Below are 20,608 nucleotides of genomic sequence, written 5' to 3' on the forward strand. Positions count from 1 at the left end.
GGAATGAGCTGCCAGAGGAAGTGGAGGAGGCTGGTACAATTACAACATTTAAAAGGCATTTGGATGGGTAAATGAATTGGAAGAGATTAGAGGGACATGGGCCGGGTGCTGGCAGGTGGGATTAGATAGTTTGGGATATCTGGTCGGCATGGACAGGTTGGACCGAATGGTCTGTTTCCGTTCTGTACATATCTATGATTCTATAGCTGTACATTCAACTTCCAAGGCTCTAAGCTCTGCAATTCTCTCCCTAAATCTTTTTGTCTTTCCATGTGCATTTTTTCTATAAGATGCTCTTTAAAACCTACTTCCAAGTTTTTTTGACATCAATCCTAATACCTGCTTATGTGACTTAGTCCATTAAATTCAATTCTATAGTGTCACTGGAGCATTCTGCTAATTTGAACTGCATAGGTCCAGTTAACGCCCTCAAATAATCATTCCGGTTAAGTATGTGTTCAGCTGCAAAAGGATCACATTATTTAAATGACTAGCTATCCAACTTTCAAGTGAGGTGCTTTTGACTTAAAGTGATTTGCAAAGGAAGTGATGATAGTATACATTTTTTTAAATCACTCAAAACATTGTTAGGGTAAGAGTACACTGTCTGGAAATGTGGTAGAGACAGAGTCAATTAAGCAATTCAAGAGGGTATTGGATGATTATTTGGATAGAAATAATGTGTGAAGATATTGAGGAGGAAGCAGAAGATTGGCATGATAAACCCAACAAATACAGGCCAGTCAATTTAATTGCGATAGTGAGGAAACGTCAAGAAACAGTTATTGAGGACAGGATTAATAGGCACAGGTTAATTTGGAAAAATCAGTATGGACCTGTTAAGAGAAAATCGTGGCTAACTAATATGATGCAAATTCTTTAAGCGGTAATAGAGGCAGCTGATGAGAATTGCAGTTAATGGGACTTCCAAAAGGTTTTATTACATTGCTGAACATCATGACTCATGTAAGAAGGGGACAGTCGAAATGTGGATAAAACAAATACTGGGTGAGTAATAGGGAACAGAGAGTAATGGTTTTTGGCATTTTTCAGGCTGGAAAAATGTTTGTTGTGGAACTTCCCAGGGATTGGTATTGGAAGCCTGTTTTATTTCTGATATATATTGTTTTGATTCACTTGGGAAAGTATATTGATGCTACACCTGTGAACAACACAGAAGTTAAAGATTTAATAAAATTATTAAAATCCTTAATTTTCCTGCCTGATGAACTCAGGTTAGCAAAAACACTTAGCATGTTTCTGTTCTTAATGAGAAACTACTATTTAGTTCAAATAAACTATTTCTGAACACAGGTGAAAAAAACTGTGAATTATGAATTTATAACTCTCTAACTTAAAGTCTACCTGCTTCTTAAACAACTGCACACACATGCAGACAGACACTTACAAACAAACGAATATCGATGTTATGGGCAAATGACTGTCAATATCCAAAATGTTAGAGCATGATAACCTGTGAAGAAGCCAGTGCAGAACATCAAAGAGATATTGCTGTGTTGGTGCAGTGGACGGACAGGTGGCAAATGAACTTCAATATGAAGAAGCATGTGATGATCCATTTTTCATACAACTGTGTGGAGAGCATAAAGTAAAGTGTATTAATCAAAAGAGTATGAAAGGGTAGAGAGACATGGATATGTATGTACCTAAATCATTAAAGATAGAAACGAGAACAATTAAAAAATCATACAGAATTACTGGTTTCATTCATAGAGGTATAGAATTCAATATCTGGAAGGTTATGCTGAACGTATATGGGGCATGATTTAGCCCTCAGCTGGAATATTGTGTTTTATTCTGGGCAGAACTCAGAAGCAAGATTAGAGAAGTTGGGACTGTTTTCCAAAGAGAAGGGTGTTTCCGAAATCATAAGATGCCTGGACAGAGTGAATAGGGAGAACATGTTCCCAATTGTAAAAAGATTGAGAATCAGAGGGTTTTCATTAAAATTATTTGGCAAAAGAATCAAATGTAATATGAGAAAAAAAGTATTTTCATATAACGAACAGTTAGGGTCTGGAATGTGCCACCTGGAAGTATGGTGGATACAGATTGAATTAAAGCCCTCAAAAGGGCGTTAGATGTTGAAATAGAAACATTATGCAGGGATTTAGGGAAAAGGCTGGAGATTGACAAAGAGGCAAAATGGTCAAAAAGCCGGTGCAGGGATGTTGGGCTGAATGGCCTTTTCTGCACCATAATGAATCTGTGATTCTGTGACAGTTTATAAACAGATTGCACAGGCCTCTGGATATAACATTGTTACCAGACATCTGTACAATTCCCTTTTTTAAAATAATCATTCCATTTTCTTTATCATCTCCCTGGGAATTCCACTACAACATTCATAATCCTCTGTGTGAAGTAATTACTTCTGATTTTTCAAGTCATATTCATACTTCAGCCTTTTATCAAATGTGCCTCAGATGTATGAATTTAAATGGCTTAGACAATTTAAGGTCCTGAATTTTGCAAACAAACCATCTTTCAAGTGCCTATCCTCTCTAGAGTAAACAGAACTCCGCATCTGTCACCTCTTTTTCTGGCTTATTTGATGTCATATCAGACGGGTAATCTCTAATGATGTCCTTGTGCTGCCTCATAGTAACACAAATTAGGTACATGGATTCTGGCTGCTTAAAGGTCTTTAGTGGATTTAGTTACAGCTAAAAGCAAAAGCCCTTCATCAGAAATAGCCTGATGAAGGGCTTTTGCCCGAAACGTCGATTTTCCTGCTCCTCAGATGCTGCCTGACCTGATGTGCTTTTCCAGCACTACTCTGATCTAAATTCTGGTTTCCAGCATTTGCAGTCCTCACTTTTGTTTAGTTGCAGCTAAACTAGTTTAGACATTATCAAACATCTCCAGACGCAAACTATGACCAGGGTTCTACAATGAAGAGTGACTGTGGCCTCTGGACACATAATGAAATCCAGGTATTTTGCTCAGTTGCATGCTGGGCTTTTTAATGGGGCACCACTCAGTGATTACAGTAAACCTTTTGCTGAACCTTGTCAGTAATATAATATATTCCCTGTAAATCCACTACAACCCACCTTTAATATAGTAGTTTAAATGATGGCCATGGTGGGGTTTTGGGTGAACTCACTTTATTTTCATTTCTGGGACTTGGCATTGATTGGAATGGAATAAGGTTTATTATCTATGTTGGCTGTCAACAGTTCAGGTTTTAGGAGGCCCAAAATGCCAAGCAATAATATAGCACAAATTAGCTACTTCATTTTGACATAAGCATATTATTATGATAGTTTAAAAGGAGCTGTATCAGAACTGAGATATACCTGATTTACAGTTATACAAACTTGGCTTGCATTAATATCCTTAAGACAGTACAGATACTAAAAGTGTAAGCATTTATGATTGGACAAAATTCTAAGTTAAGAATTGACTGTAAGATTTAATTTGTTAATACTTTGCAGAATTAATTCAACTTTTACGAATTTAGCAAGCAGCATTTTTATTGAATGGAAATATTGCTTGCTTTCTTGACATGTGACGCAGAGATCGTTCACTTCGTATTAGCTAATGCATTGTAACACTGAGAATGAGCTGTTTAAATTCAGGATCTTTCTAGTAAGCGAGAGAAAAGAGAGAATTAAATATACACTAAAAAACAATAACTTTACTCAGAGTCAGAAAACCATACAGTATTGGAAGCAGGCTAGTTCATGCCAACCATATTTCCAAACTAAACTAATCCCACCTGCCTGTATTTGGCCCATACCCCTCCAAACCTTTCCTACTCATGAATTTATCCAAATATGTTTCAACAGTGTAACTGCACCTGCATCCATCACTTTCTCTGGCAGCTCATCCCACACAAGAACCACTCTCTGTGTAAAACATTTGCTCCTCATGTCGTTTTCAAATTTTTCTCCTCTCACTTAAAATTTTGCCCCAGTTTTGAATTCCTCCACCCTAGGAATAAAGACGCTTGCCGATCACCTTATATTTGACCCTCATAATTTTATATCCCTCAATAATATTCATTTGGTTTCTGACTATTTGTCACTACCATAAGTACTTAATCAGCAAGAACTGTTTAGAATTGTCTATGAAAACCTGTGAAAGGATCTTATCAAATCACCTAAACTGCATTTTCAGAATCTGAGTCGAACAGAATATATTGAAACACAATATAAAAGGATAAAATGAAGGGGAGTATGCCAATATTGATCTAGCAATCTATTATTAGTAGTGAGGAGGATTGGTACATTGGAAGTATCATCAAAGGAGTCTATATAGGTAGACATAAAAAAACACAAATTGGCAAACATATCTTGGCTGTGTAAAATAGCCCCTCAAAGTCATGGAGAGATGGAGGATAATATATGTAATCAAATTTCAGAGAAGTGTAAGAATAATAAGGCACTAGCACTAACAGATTTTAACTGCACAAATGTTAACTGGAATAATTTTAATGTGCAAGATAGGGCGGGAGCAAAATTGTTAAATTATTTTACCTCCGTGCATACAAGGTGAGGTGATAGTTCAGGACTTAATATGTGGAATTGAGTCTGGGCAGGTAGAAGAGCATCTGGAAATAGTGAGCAGCAGATGACACTATTTCAGGCTGTGTCCCATAAAGATAAAGTGTGGCACAAAAACCAGAGAACCATAGATGTCAAGGAGCATTAACATTTTGGATTAAGTGAAAGAAAAGTGGTCTAAGTCAAAAATTCCTCCCTCACTTTTGGAGGATTTAATGCAGATACCAAGTGTTCAATACAGTCCCTAGAGAAGAATGAAAGATGCAGGGAGATTTTAAAAAGGAAATTTGGAAAGCAAAGAGATAGGATGTGAAAGCATTGGTGGATAGAATAAAGGAAAACTTCAATTTTTAAAAAAAATATATAAAGAACACAAAAATACTAGAGAGAGTAGGTCCATTACTGACCAAAGAGGTAATATATATGCAGATGTGAAAGACGTGGCCACAGACCTCAATGAATATATTTCATTATTCTTCACAATAGAAAAGGATGATACATGTATAGGCATCAAATAAAGCTCTGTAAAATATTAGAAGAAATTCATATTAGAAAGCGAGGAGATACTTGTGAGATTAGCAGCCTTGAAAGTAGGTAAATCTGTAGGCCTAGATGCAATATATCCTAGACTGTTGAGGGAGATATCAGGGGCACTGGTAATTTTCAAATCCTCTCTGATCAAAGATGAGGTGCCAGAAGATTGGAGGACTACTAACCTCATCCCACGATGATAAAAAGAGGAAGGGATGGAATACATTTGTACTTGAAGCAATGCAGATTAATCAGTGAAATTCTGCATGGATTTGTTAAGGGGAAAATTATCTTTGACAAATTTGATCAATTTTTTGGAGGGGCAGATAACCAAGACTGATTTAAGTTATGAGGTCTACATGGACTTTAGGAAGACTTTTGGCAGACTAGCCAAGAATGCAACTGCCCATGGGATCCAAACCAAAGTGGCACAATGGATCTAAAATTGGCTGAGAGGAAGGAAGCAGAAGAAAATGGTCGAAGGATCTTTCTGTGATTGGAACTTTGTGGGGTTCTATAGGGCTCAGTGTTGGGGTTATTGCTATTTGTGGTGCACATTAATGATTTGGACTTAAATGTGGGGGATATGATCAAAAGGTTTGTGAATGAGACAAAAATTTGTACAGTGATAAATAGTGAGGATGATAGCTGTAACTGCCAGAGGATATCAGATCAGGTGGGCAGAGCCATGTAAATTCAATTCAACCCAGAAAAGTGTGAGGTAATACACCTTGAACAGGCAAACAAAAAAGGGATTACTCTCTGAATCAAGAGTGTGGTGCTCGAAAAGCACAACTGGTCAAGAAACATCCGAGGAGCAGGACAATCTCCTGCATGACTGGCTATCCTTTTCTAGCACCACACTCTCGACTCTGATCTCCTGCATCTGCAGTCCTCATTTTCTCTGAGTTGATTACTTTTTCAGGTTCTACATTTAGTGAGTACTGAAGGCCAGAGGGACTGTGGTATGCATATTAACAGAAGGTAGCTTTGAAGGTATTTGAAATATTTGCCTCAACAAATTGTGACATACAATACAAGAGTGGGAACATTATGCTAGAACTGTTTAAAAAGTGGTTAGGCCACAACGGGAGAACTGTGTGCAGTTCTGATGATTGCATTATAGGACAGATATGGTTATACAAGCGAGGATGGAAAAGAGATTTACCAGGATGCTGCCTAGGTAGGAGGATCTGAGCTATGAGAAAAGATTGGATAGGCTTGTTGTTTTCCTTGGAGCAGCAAAGGTTGAGAAGAGACATGATCAAAGTGTATAAAATTATTAGGGCCATACATAGGATGGCGAGGAAGGCACAGTTTGCATTAGTAAGAGAGTCAACAACTCTAGTCCCATTTTCTAGCCCTGGAAGATAATCTGAAAGTTAATTGGAGCAGTTAAATATCTAAATACTACTGAAATATTTCATGAATTTCGGCCTCAACTACCATTTCTTAGCTGTCTAACTCAAAAATCTATCACCCAGAGGGTGGTGGGGATCTGGAACTCACTGTTGGAAAGGCTGGTTGAGACAGTACTTAGATATTCAATTGCAATGCCATAAGCTCCAGGGCCAAGGGCCAAGAGCTGGAAGGTGGGAGTAGATTTGTCAGGTTTTTGTTGACTGTGGGGTAGCAGGGTGGCTCAGTGGTTAGCACTGCTGCCTCACGGTGCCAGGGGCCTGAGTTCAACTCCCGCCTCAGTTTGCATATTTTCCCTGTGTCTGAGTGGGTTTCATCCAGGTGCTCCGGTTTCCTCCCACAATCCAAAGCTGTACAGGTCAGGTGAATTGACCATGCTAAATTGCCTATACTGTGTTAGGTGCATTAGTCAGTGGTAAATATAAGGTGGAGGAATGGATCTGGTTGGGTTACTCTTCAGAGAGTTGGTGTGGACTTGTTGGGCCGAAGGGCCTTTTCCATATTGTAGATAATCTAATCTAATCACAATGGGCCAAATGCTGTAAATATCTATAAGTAACTTCTGAAGGCAGCTCAGATGAAATTATTTGAGCATTTTTTGGTATGATGCTGATACCCAGTCCAAGTCTCACATGCAAACAGCAAAGTAAGTACAACAGACATAATCTCCTTCATTTTCCTGTTCAAAATCTGCTCAAGTTTACTCTATCTTCAATTCTTCAATATATCCTTTCATCAGTATAGGCAACTTTAAGACAGTTTGTTGCTGAGTTAAGTGACCTTATCCACTGCTGACAGGTTCTCATTATTGACTGAAGTTGGGCTTTAGATGCAGCTTTCCTGAAATAGATTGGAAGCTTTACTCTTCTGTTTACTTTGTGGTAATTATAAGATCAAAGTTATTCCACGCAATGGCGAACAAGTCCATACTTGTCCAGCTTTGTGCAGTAATTGCTGCAAACTAGCATGCCCTTGGAGCTTTTGGTCTTCTCTTGGAGTCTTCTTAGACTGAGCAGCTTAGGAACAGCATACAAGACATTGGAGAGCATGGCAGAGAAAAGCATGCTGAAGAAGGTCGTCACTAGTGCGTTGCCTTGTTTAATTCCATTAGTGACTGGAATTGATTAAAACACTCACCGTCATACAGGTCATGAGCAAGTTTGCTACTATGAAACTATTGAATGACTAACCTCTTACACTAGCCGCATTTCTTGATTAACTTTTGAAAGACGTATTGCATCAATATTCAGTCCCTTCACCACCAACACAAAGGGACTGAAGCAACTCACCCAGGCTCCTTTGACAGCAACTTCACAATGCTATCATATTACATTGGAGGTGAAGGATATGAATGATGAGCGTGGTGAATGGGGTACTAGTCAAGCAGACTGCTTCATCCTGCATTGTGTCTCAGACTTTTTTAATGTATTGGACCTTCACTTATCCAGGCTAACGAAAAATATTACATCACTCTTCTGACTTCTATCTTGTAGATAATGAACCAGTAGGAGAAAGAGGATGTGAACTATACATATTAACTGCCAAGCCTCTGAATCTATTCATGTCACCTCAGTATTAATATGGCTATTCTAATACTGTTACTGGCCAATGGTAACCCCCAGGATATGGGCAACACAGAGGCAGAGTAGTTAGCGCTCATGCCTCACAACCCCAGGGACCCAGCCTTGATTCCAGCCCTAGCTGACTTCATGGAGTTTGCATGTTCTTCCTGCATCTGTTTGGATTTCCTCTGGGTGTTCTCCAGTTTCCTCCCACAGTCCAAAGATATGTGGGTTAGATGGTTTAGCCATGCTAAATTGCCCATAGTGTCCAGGGTTGTGTGCAGTCTAGGTGGGTTAGCTGTGATAAATGATGGGTTATAGAGATGAGTTGAATCCAGGGACTATACCCTTCAGTGGAACAGTGCAGACTCAGTGAGCTAAATGACCTCTATCTGCACTTGTAGGGATTTTATATAGATAGATTCCTTTGTGACTGCCCATTTGAGCCTGAGGCATTGAGACTCTTCTAGATGTCCATGGCCTGGGAATTATCGGGGCGTTAATTCTGATGTTCAGCCTTGAAAAGATGGCCAGTGCTCAGTCTAGGGGTCAGTGCTGTACATGGCTTTTGTTACATGCCTATCCTTCTGCCTTCTAAAGCGCAAGCGATTGTTTGCCATTGCATAGAATAGAACTGCATCTGAGACATCTTGCTACAATTAGGAGTGTGGAAGGGTGATCAAGGGCTCACAACACACCTTCAGCAAGGGGAGACTTTGGCTGTTGCAACTGTAAACCCCATTTTTTCCAATTATCCTGTTGATGCCTGTTGATCTGCACTAACTGTTGTGTTGACATTGCCTTGAAAGCTCAGCTTGTCTGACATCAGCAGAGTAGCAATGAAGAAGTTGCCCGATCTGGCATTTGAACAGTGATTCCTGGCAGATGAGTCTAATCTGTGTTCCAATGGTCTGGAAAACAAATTAGCAGGGTGCTGGGAACAGCATGGTCACCCACTGCACGCAGATGAACATCCAGTTGTCAAGTCCCAACTTTAATTTCATACCCAAACCAACTTTCTCCCCAATCTCAGGCACTATTCAAATTGCTACATGACCCTCATTCACCTGTCAGCAATGCCAATCATTCAGAAATCATATCTAACAATTAAATATTTCACTTTATCCTCACTCAGCCAATAATACTGTAAGTTTCCTACCTATTATTTTAAATTGTCTTCATTTTCTCCAGAACATCTTCATTGCTTCTGATCCATGTTATTTAAATCTCTGCCATTCTGTCGTTGTATATCCCTTTAATAAGTCATTCTTATTGTCTTGCCTACCTCAGTACAAAGGAGGTTGAGTGATTTGGCAGTCATGCAAAGCTCAATAATTACATAGCCCAGGAGGTCCAAGATCTGAAACATAAAACGCCTAAAATGAATTATCTGAATTATAAGTGCACATTTGTGCTCATATGTCTGTGACTGAAGTACTTCTGCATTTCTGTTTTTCACAATAAAATTCATACAGTTGTTAACAAACTTTGTTCTCGGATTGTTTTGTCTGGACTAATCTAGTATTACACAAATTTCAATTCTGCTTCAAACTGACACTTATTAATGCCAAAGTGGCTTTCATTTGTGCACACGCATTGTTTTGTTCCAGAAAGGGGCTTTTTTTTAACCTGCAATATGCTAATGTCCTTTAAAGGCTACATAACTGAATAAAAGTACATGAAGTGGGTGAATTAAACTCAAGTTAATAATGAATAAATCTGTCAGTTAATTGACACCCAGCAATAGATTCTCATTTTGCGAAGGTGCGTAATGGCAACAGTATGGGTTCAATTCCCATCAAGCTGGCTGAGGTTACCATGAAGGACTCTCCTTCTGAACTTCTCCCCTCACCTGAGGACTGGTGAACCTTGGGTTAAATCACCACCAGTTGCCTCTCTCTAATGGAAGAGCAGCCCTTTGGTCTGGTAAGACTAGGGCAATTTGGCTTGATAGATTCTCATTTGAGCTTGTTTCAAACAGAACAAGTTGAGCTGACAACATCCAATCAAACTGGTCTTGGTTGGAACTGGTCCCGGTGAGGACCATTAGTCAAACTTTACTCATTTTCCCAGTTGACAACTGATTGAACTGGTACTTCTGCCACCGGACTGCAATTACAATCCAGGCAGTATATACACACAGAGTTATTCAACCATAACAGCCATACCAGCCCACTTGATTTCAATATCCTCAATGACATACTTCCCTCTCTTTTGCCGGGCAAGTCAGAGCCTACCTAAATTAGCAGTACCGACCTACAGGTTCAGATGCGGTTGCATGTCAAAATACCCAGAGGACAAATGGTACTGGCTATTCTTAGGCTGGCCATTGCTGAGGCCATGGACAATGACATGGCTCAAACTTTTTAAAATGATGGCACCTTCACACTTAGTTCTCGTTCTTGTCTCTCGCTCGTCCATTTTCCTCAGAATTAAAAACTGCATTTGGTGTATCTTTGGTCTTTGACATTTTTTTCTACCAGTGTTAATTGTTCCAACATGGTCTATGAGTACTGATTGTTCCCTCACCCTCACTGAATATCTTACGTGTGCTGGATGATATCCTTTATTCGCTGACAGTAAGGAGACATCATTCTACTTGGAATCATGTTTGCAGCAATACAAACTCTGACAATTGTCCTAACTATTGACTTCTTTATGACAACTGCATTTAGATATTTATTTTCCAATGTTCAGTTTAATATTGTGCTATGCCAAAATTCAGACACTGCATTTCCCTCATGGGTTGTTATTCTCCCTGGTAATGATAGCAATTCCTCAAAAAATTAATTTTATGGTTTAAAACTTGATAACAAGAAATGTTTTGAAGTAAGGCACTAATTAGTAAGATATTGTCTGATATCATCAATTATTGTTATAGCCTCAGTTGATTATTTACAATTTTAATTGCATTCACCCACCAGACATTCAAACACTTGACCTATACTTACCTCTCCTTCTTCGAAGAAGAATCCATCACTGGTGGATTATCATATTGCCGTGGCATTTAATTTCTCAGCAAACATCAATGTGGTTACCTCTGGCTTCTGCCTTAGTGACAGTTGCTCTGAAAAAAATTGCAGCCTTTGTTCTTTTTGCTCTCTCTGGTTATGCGATTGGGCCACCCTATTGAGTAAACCTGGTGAGTTTCTCATGCCAACGGCAGGAGCAGGGTTGTGATGTGTTGAGTTTTTCCTGGAGCGTAAAATGAATTTTGGAAAACAGGTGAAGGCAAAATACTGCAGAGGCTGGAAATCTGAAATAAAAGCAGAAAATAATGGAGGCTGTTGTGGTGTACCTTTGGAGACCTCTAAGCTAGCTCATAACATGTTGTGATATCAATTATCTCTCTCCAAATTAAAACACTCTTCGGGTATTTGTGTAATCAACCTTTTTCCCTACTGTCATCTTCCCATCTCATAATTGCTTAATGTCAAAATCCTTGTAGCACATAGTGAGGCACTTCTCTATAGCAGGGGTGTGTTGAAAGTGACATCACATTCAGACCTTATATCTGAACCAGCAATTGTCGAAGATAGTAGACGAGATTGCAAGGGCACAACAGTCAGGACAAGGTATGATCAGAACTCCAGAAGATCGACATCCACCTGAACTCCAAGCAGTTGCCGCTGACTAGCTCATGACCAGCCTATTACTCCTTTCACTGGGCATCTTAAAAAAAACAATTCAGAAGATGCTCACAAAACACAACCACCATGAGATGTTAATGTTATTGACACATCATTTTAGGTAGGAGAATATACTGTATTTTTAAAGTTCCTCTTCCTTTTCTAAATCTTTTAACTTGTGATAGTTATTAAGGAAAGAATGGGCACTGATTAAAGTGAATGGAGTATCTAGGGTAATATGGGACAGGCTGATTTATAATAGTTCCTTAAGTACATGTATGCAATTGGTTTCATTATCGAGTGACCTCGGGCCCTTTGTTGTAAATGTATTAGTTCCCTATTTAATTTCATCTTAATCCAATATATTCATTCCTATTTTATTTAATTGCAGATGATCCTTGTATGCTTCTTACATTTACCTCTCTTTTCTCCTTCCTGTGCTGCATATCAAACCCTCCTTGAGCATAAAACAAATAACAGTGATTTTGGAGATCTGACTTAGACATGTAATGATATGTTCTCTGATTTATTGATGATCTAAAATATTGCTAGCAGGGGTGTAGTCTCATAGGGGCCTGAATGACTCGAGATCTGATGAGAGTCAGATGAGAAGTTCAATAAGGCCTACCTCACTCCACCTAATCACAGGTGAGGTGCTGTTCCTTGCTGGTAGCACTAAGTTGCTAATTAAGGTGGATTATTGTTTGTTAAATACCTTGTTAATGATCCAACTTACCTCATTAATATTTAACTTTCTATCTTGCCAAATGCACCAAAAGGCTGGACGTCATTTGGACATGCTCAGTAATGATCATCTCTGACAAGGGAAAATCCAATTATCTCTTCTTGATATTCAATGGTATCGCTCTCACTGAATTACCCCATTATCAATACCTTGGACACTTCCCATTGACCAGAAACTGAAATGGACTTGCCTTTTATTTTTATTGATACATGGAACATGGGCATCACTGACTGGCCAGCATTAATTGCCAGGTCTTTGTTGCCCTTGAGAAGGTGGTGGTGAGCTGCCTACTTGAACCATTGTGATCCATGTGCTGTAGGTAGACCCACAATGCTGTTGGAGAGGAATTTCCAGTAAAATGTTGTGGCTACAACAGTAGGCCAAAGGCTGGAAATCCTGCAGTAAGTAACTCACCTCAAAGTCTGTCCACTACCTACAAAGCACAGGTCAGAAGTATGATGTAATACTCCTCACTTACCTGGATGAATGCAGCTCCAACAACACTCAAGACACTTTACCCCATTGAAAAACTGCCCTGGTGTGTATCCTCAGACATCCACTTCCTACACCACTGACTCATTAGCATTGTGAATCATTTACAATACACAGAAATTCATTAAAACTCATTAGACAGCACCTTCCAAACTCATGACTACTTCCACCTACAATGACAAGGGTATCATCACCAGCAAACTACCCTCCAAATCACTCACCATCCTGACTTGAAAGTTTATCGCTCTTTCTTCAGTGTCAATAGGTCAAAATTGTGGAATGCCCTTGTTAATGCCATTGTGGGTCAGTATACAGAACATGGACTGCAGTGGTTCAACAAGGAAGTGACCACCATGTTCTCAGGGTCAATTATAGATTAGCAATAATTGTGAGCCCAGCCAGTGGTGTCCACATACCATGATTGAAAAAAAGAATAGGTACCATAGGTAAAGATGCATGACTATTGCTTTGGAAAGCATTATTGACCTTCAGAACAAACTATTGAACATCATCAGCCATGGATTGATGAAGTGGGATTTGGATTGTGATGCTATCTTTCCACCATGCCCTGCAGCTAAGTCCACCCACCTTCCCTTTGCCTTGTCTCCGACATAGTGTTAGCATTCCACATTGCCACCTCTGGGTCCACTTAGAATGCTTACACCGCAACTCAACCTAGCCTTTTCGAAACATTTTTCCACAAGGTCAAAGCAACAAGGACATAGTGTGAAGTCTCAAAGAAGTTGAGTTGTCCAGATATATGCTTTTAATGTGCAGTTGGATATCTGAAGGTTTGGATTTCTGGATTGGGTAGAACATAATTAGAATGTGGCACTTAATCCTGCCGTACTATATGCTGAGTGAGATGCAAATACATGCAGATAGTTTCCCTGATATTTAAAATTGAGAAAGCTAGTTCCATTGGCTGGATGGCTAGATGACATTTCGGTACTCTTTGGACCCAAGTTTTTACTATAAGAAGCTTAGCGATAAAAGCTTGCTTGTGGGAGAAAATGGAAAAGATAAATTGAGATTTTGTGCAACCTAATGCAGCATAGATTTTCTGAAAAATAAGAAGCATCTACTTTAAATATAGTGTTGCCAAGTTTGTAGAAAATACTTACTTTAAATATTACTTTTTCATTCTTGCTTCCCTTCTTCCCAAGTGAATGCCAAGGATCAAGACCTTCCAATCCTTAAACCTGCTTTCCTGCCAGCATGGAAACACATATCAAAAAGCACTCAGGACTTTCTTTCAAGCGCAAAGCAAATAAAAAAAATACAAGCATCACAAAATTTATGTGTGCAACTTAAATGACTGAAAAATCAACAAACCAATGGAATTAACAGGAATTGTGGTGTAAAAAATAGAAATAGAGGACATTTGTGATGAAGAAAGCAACCATTCAACCCATAGGGTCTGAGGTGGCTGAAAAAAAACTATCCAGCCTGGTTTCCCTTTTGAGCTTTGACCCTGTATCCCTGTAGGTTACAGTAATTCAGATGGATGTCCAAGTATTTATTAAATGTGATGAAGGTTATTTCTCTACTACCCTTTTTGTCAGTGAGGCTCAGCTAAAGTTTTCCATTTCTGTCTACACCTTTATATATTTTCTGTATACCCTGTCTAATGGAATTACTTCTGATGATTTTATCTTTCTTATACCTGACTTTAATTGTTGACATGGATAACACAAGAAGATATTCTTGATGACTTTACGAAAGGGAGGTTTGCCACAGGAATGGTCCACTATTCTGATGACTTGGACAGCACTACCTCCATATCCAAACTGACTTCACATTATTCACCTATCATCCAAGCTGATATCATGGAATACAAACTGACATTGTGAACAAAACTGTTCAGTAACATGGATTGTTCAATTGTTTTTATATCCTGTCTATTTAAACATGCTAAGCGAATACCCCTTTAAATTTTAAATTGCTTATTTTTCAATGTCAATTTCATCTTCTTCCGTGTCCTTTCCTGCCTCCTCAATGTTAATTCACCACCTCTGTCTATTGTCTTCTCTCCTACATAGTGTTATCATTCCACATTGCCACCTCTCCTCCACACTACATTACCATTTACATTTACATATTGGTCTTCAAAATCAGTCCTTTATTCTGTTCTGATTTCGAATTAGCTTGAGTACTATCTCTCCTACACAATTTATTATTCCAGACTGCCACTTCTCCTACATGCTACATATTGGTTTGCACACACATGACTTTATTCTACTCTCTCGAGGTATTAGCATGAATACTGCCTTGCCAATTCACTGTGAATACTTAACATTTCCTTTACCAATATTTGCTTTTGCTCCCTTTACTCATCACTGACTCATGAGCTTTGTAATTTAAGTTTTATCTACTTTTTTCTGGAATTTCATTTACTGTTTGACAGACAATGTGATCAGAAATTATGTTTCCAAATTATTCATTGCTGAATATTCTCTTTAAAAAATATTCTACAGTAAATTGCTGAAGAAAAGACACATTTTGTCAAAGGTTTTTGACTTATGCTGTTTTCTATTTACTTTGGCACTTTGTACAAATTGGCGATTGAAAGATAAAAAGCAAAAATATGACTTTTTTTTAGCAATATTCAAGTTCTGTATGACCAAATGACTTTTTGTTAATTTGCATTACTATTATTTAACCTATTGCCTTGCGTGGTGATGTTGTAAAATTTAACAGATAAGAGGACAAAATGCAAATTTAATATCACAGAGCAAAGTTTCACCCACATCTGAGGGAGGCAATGGCATGGTGGCAAGGTTCCTTTATTAGCAATTCAGAACTCTACGTGAATGGTCTAGAGATAAGGAGTTTGAATCTCACTGTAAATGATGGTGAAATTGAAACAATTTCAATGTTTGTGGATGCCACAAAACTTGGGAGATTTGTAAACTGTGAAGAGGACAGTGTGAGGCATTGACATGCTGGTGGATTGCATCAATTGGTGGCAGATAAAGTGCTACCCTTTGAAATAAAGAACGTGGAGAGGTAGCATAAAAGGGTACCATTCTAAACTGTGTATAGGAACAAAAAGACCTTGGTGTATATGAACATAAGTTGTTAAAAATGGCAGGACAGTTACAGAGAGCTGTTAATAAGGCTGCGAATGTCATAGGCTTTGTAAATAGGAGCATTGAGTAGAAGAGCAGGAGGTTTATAATGAACTTATACAAGACACTAGTGGGGAGTGTAGTGCTGGAAAAGCACAGCAGGTCAGGCAGCATCCGAGGAGCAGGACAGTCAACATTTCGGGCAAATGCCCTTCATCATGACTGGGTGATACACAGTTTAGGGTTATGGGAAATTGCAGAATATTGGTACTTTGTTAAGACATTCAGAGAGCCAGTGGACATGATGGACAAAATGATATCTTTCTGCAGATTAATAATTCTATGATTCTGTGACAGATAAAAACCTAGAAAATAAGAGGGATGGTCCATTCAGCCCTTTTGAGCCTTCTCCACAATTCAATATGGTCATGACTGATCATCCAACTCAGTGGGTAAAAAATGAGGTCTGCAGATGCTGGAGATCACAGTTGAAAATGTGTTGCTGGTTAAAGCACAGCAGGTCAGGCAACATCCAAGGAATAGGAAATTCGACGTTTCGGGCATAAGCATTCCTGATGAAGGGCTTATGCCCGAAACGTCGAATTTCCTATTCCTTGGATGCTGCCTGACCTGCTGTGCTTTAACCAGCAACACATTTTCAACATCCAACTCAGTGGCCTATTCTTGCTTCCACCCTCCATACGCTTTTGTCATGCATTATAGTTGGTACATCCTCTGTTGGGACAGTGTCCCTCTAAGAGGTATGTCACATAACATGAATGAGTCATCTGCTTGATCGGTGAGCTTGTTGAAACTGGTTTGATCCTGTTCAGTGTACACATTTATAAAACAAAAGCAGACAATGCTCTTTAGTTCTGACTGGAGCGTAGTAGCTGTCTAATGCAGAATAACTGGCAACAAGGGAATATCAGTCACTATGTAAAAGAGAGAAGGAAAAAAGAATTCCTTTCTCACTCATTGATGCATCCTGACTTTGGATCAATAGAAGATGAATAAGACTTGATTTGGGTCCTTTAAAACAAAGAGAGGGAGGGCAACGGCAGATTCCTCAGTCTCGAAAAACAAAATGAGAATATTCAAGCCTTAAATGGGAGGAAATCTGAAAGCTTCGGCAGCGGAGTTCACCATGGAAGAGCTTTCAGGTAGAGATGAAGAGAAAAGAAAAGAGTTAGAAATTAATGAAAGACTGTTACAATTTGGTTCACGAAGAGAACTTAAGGATATAATATTGATTTTAGGAAGGTCTTGAATATTAAAGGGACCTGGTTATGCAGCTCTCAAATTAAAAACGAAACGCCAAGTCAATTTGGTGCCATTGGAGACTTTGAAGAAAATTTGGATGGATGGAAAGCCTACACTGAAAGATTTAGTTATTATGTATTTTTAAATTAATTCATGAGATGAGGGCATCACTGGCCAGGCCAGAGGACAGTTTGGAGACAACCACATTGCTGTAGTTCTGGGGTCACATGTAGGCCAGACCAGGTAGTCGTGGCGATTTCCTTCCCTGAAGTACATCAATGAACCAGATCAGTTTTTCCAACAATCGGCAATGGATTCATAGTCATCATTACAGTCTTAATTCCAAATTCTTATTGAATTCAAATTACACCACCTGCCGTGGTGGTATTTGAACCCAGGTACCCAGAACATTATCTGTGTCTCTGGATTAACAATCTAGTGATAATACCACTCGGCCACATTATAGCAAATAGAATTGTAGATGACTTGGTAGTACCTGCGTTTCTTAGCAAGATAGCTAGTAAAGCCTCTAAGTTGCTCAGAAGCCTTGTCCACCCAGACAAACCTGGAATCAAAATATACCAGGAGTTATAGAACATAGAACATAGAACATTACAACGCAGTACAGGCCTTTAGGCCCTCGATGTTGTGCTGTCCTGTCATACTAACCTGAAGCCCATCCCACCTTATTCCATGTACGTTCATTTGCCTGTCCAATGATGACTTAAATGCACTTAAACTTGGCGAACCTACTACTGATGCAGGCAAAGCATTCCATACCCTTACTACTCTCTGAGTAAAGATTGACTTTTTGATTTTTTTGAAGGATCATGTCCCAAAATCTGTACTAAGCACAGAGGGTTTTTGAACTTTACTGGAGGAATTAACTGAAAGGAGAATTGTGGCTCAATTAATCATTCTATTAGGAGGATGTTGTTAACACAAAAGGGTGCCAGATAGATTTACAAGGCTGTTGCTAAGACTGGAAGGTTTGAACTATAGGGAAAGGCAGAATGCACTGGGGCTTTTTTTCTCTGGAGCACTACAGGCTGCAGGGTGACCTTATAAAGATTCATAAAATCATGAGGGGCAAGGATAGGGTGAAAAGCCAAGGTCTTTTTCCTAGGGTAGGGGAGTCCAAAGCCGAAGGACAGAGGTTTAAGGTGAGAGGGAAAAGATTTGAAAGGACCTGAGGGGTAACACTTTCGTGCAATGCGTGCTGCATGTATAGAACAAACTGACAGAGGAAGTGTTGGAAGCTGGTACAATTACAATATTTAATAGTCATCTGGATGGGTACATAAGTAGGAAGGGTTTAGAGGGATATGGCCCAAATGCTGGGAAATGGGACTATATCAGTTTGGGATGTCTGGTCAGCACAGACAAGTTGAATTGAAGGGTCTGATTCCATACTATATCACTCTATGATCCGTAAGCACCTTGTAGAACAGTGTGAGTTTGGGAATGTTTTGGATGAGGCCTTAAGAAATAGATTTGTGGACAGCCAGTGGGGTTATTTAATGAAGCTACTGACTGAGTGAAGCCTTAATTTTGAAACCAGCAGCACAAGTTAGCAGTACAGCTCGACACAGAACCCCAGCACATAAAATGGCGACCACACAAAGGGAACAGGAGCCATGCAGTGGCAGGACTGCCACAAGCCTGGCCGATCTGGACACTAAAAATATCTGTTGGTGCAGGAAGGCCCAGTTTGTGAAGTGTGAGCAAGTGGGCCATTTTATTAGGGCCTGCTGGAGGAAACAGATCAGTCAGGAAATATCCCTGCCAAAACCAAGGAAGAACATTCATGCTGTAGGCCAGGAAGAATAAATGGATCCTGCAAGTGATTCAAACATCCCTGACAAGGAATTTAAATTGACTTTACTGGTAGCTCAGGGTGAAATCTATAGATTTTAGGTTCTGCCTAAATTGAATGGACAACCCATGAAGGTAGACAGCAGGGTGGCAGTTTCACATATTTCTGAAACAATTTATGAGCAAAATCTAAGGCATCTGCAGTACAAGTACACCAACATCACTCTCAGGATATCCATAGAGCAAATAGTAACCTTAAAAGAGGAAGTAATGGTAATGGTATAACCATGGGACTAGGACATTGAGTTACCCGTTCACATTGTCAAAGGATACTACCAGGCCTTATGGGGCATTTGTAGCTACAGAAACTAAAATTAAACCAGGTGGTCTGTGAAGAAATTGGTCAACTCTAAAACAAGTTGACAAGACATCTTAAATAAACATCAGTGTTTTTGAAGACACCTTTGGAAAAATGGAGAGAGTCTGGGTTAAACTCAAATTGATAATCAACCCAGACATCTGAGGGCATGCACCATTCCATAAACCATCTGTCCCGGTGTACAGAACTAATACTGGTGTACTCAAACTATTAATGACCTGTGACTGGGCAACCCCAATCATACCCATTTTCAGACATGATGGATCAGTTTGAATCAGCAGTGGTTTCAAAATTACTGTTAATGCAGTGTAGTGTCCAGATAAATATCCATTGCCCTTGACTGATTTCTTCCAGAACCCAAATGAATATTGAGGACACATCATTGACAGTAAGGGGAATCACAAAGCACCAAAGAAACCAGACAATCACTGAGGCTCCTTAGCCTGCTAATTCCACTGTTTCATTATGTTGCTTTCACTGAAGCCCAGGAAACCTATGCATGCACAGTCAATTCACAAATCCACTCCAGAACTCACTCCAGCATCGGAGAACAAACATCAAAGGCTGACATTCCAGTGCAGTTCTGAGGGAGGGTAGCAATCTCTGTCGAGACATCTTTAGGATGTGATGTCTGCTCACTCAGGTGGATTTAAAAAACCCCATAGTATTCCTTTGAAGAAGAGCAGAGTGGTTATTCCTGCATAAAGTGTTCTAGCCAATGTTTAGATCTCGATTAACATCTCAACAAATTATCTGATTATTTATCACATTGCTGTTTGCAGGAGTTTTACTGTGTGCCAAACCTGGCTCCTGAATTTTCTATCTTATAATAGTGAGTACATTTTAAAAAAAATCCATTAGTTGTAAAATGCTTGTCTCGTGGTCATGAATAGTACAGGATATAAATGCAAGTATTTCTTTAAGAAACATATGAGCAAAAAAGAAGAGTAGAGGCAAATAGAGGAAAACAAACAGCAGATGCTGGAATCCAAGGGAGACAGGCAGGAGGCTGGAAGAACACAGCAAGCCAGGCAGCATCAGGAAGTGGAGAAGTCAACATTTCAGGTACAACCTTTCTTCAGTCCTGAAAACTGAAACATTGACTTCGCTACCTTCCGATGCTGCCTGGTTTGCTGTGTTCTTCCAGCCTCTTGCTTGTCTGCAAAAAAC

Source organism: Hemiscyllium ocellatum, chromosome 4, assembly GCF_020745735.1.
Source record: "Hemiscyllium ocellatum isolate sHemOce1 chromosome 4, sHemOce1.pat.X.cur, whole genome shotgun sequence".
Taxonomy (NCBI): Eukaryota; Metazoa; Chordata; class Chondrichthyes; order Orectolobiformes; family Hemiscylliidae; genus Hemiscyllium; species Hemiscyllium ocellatum.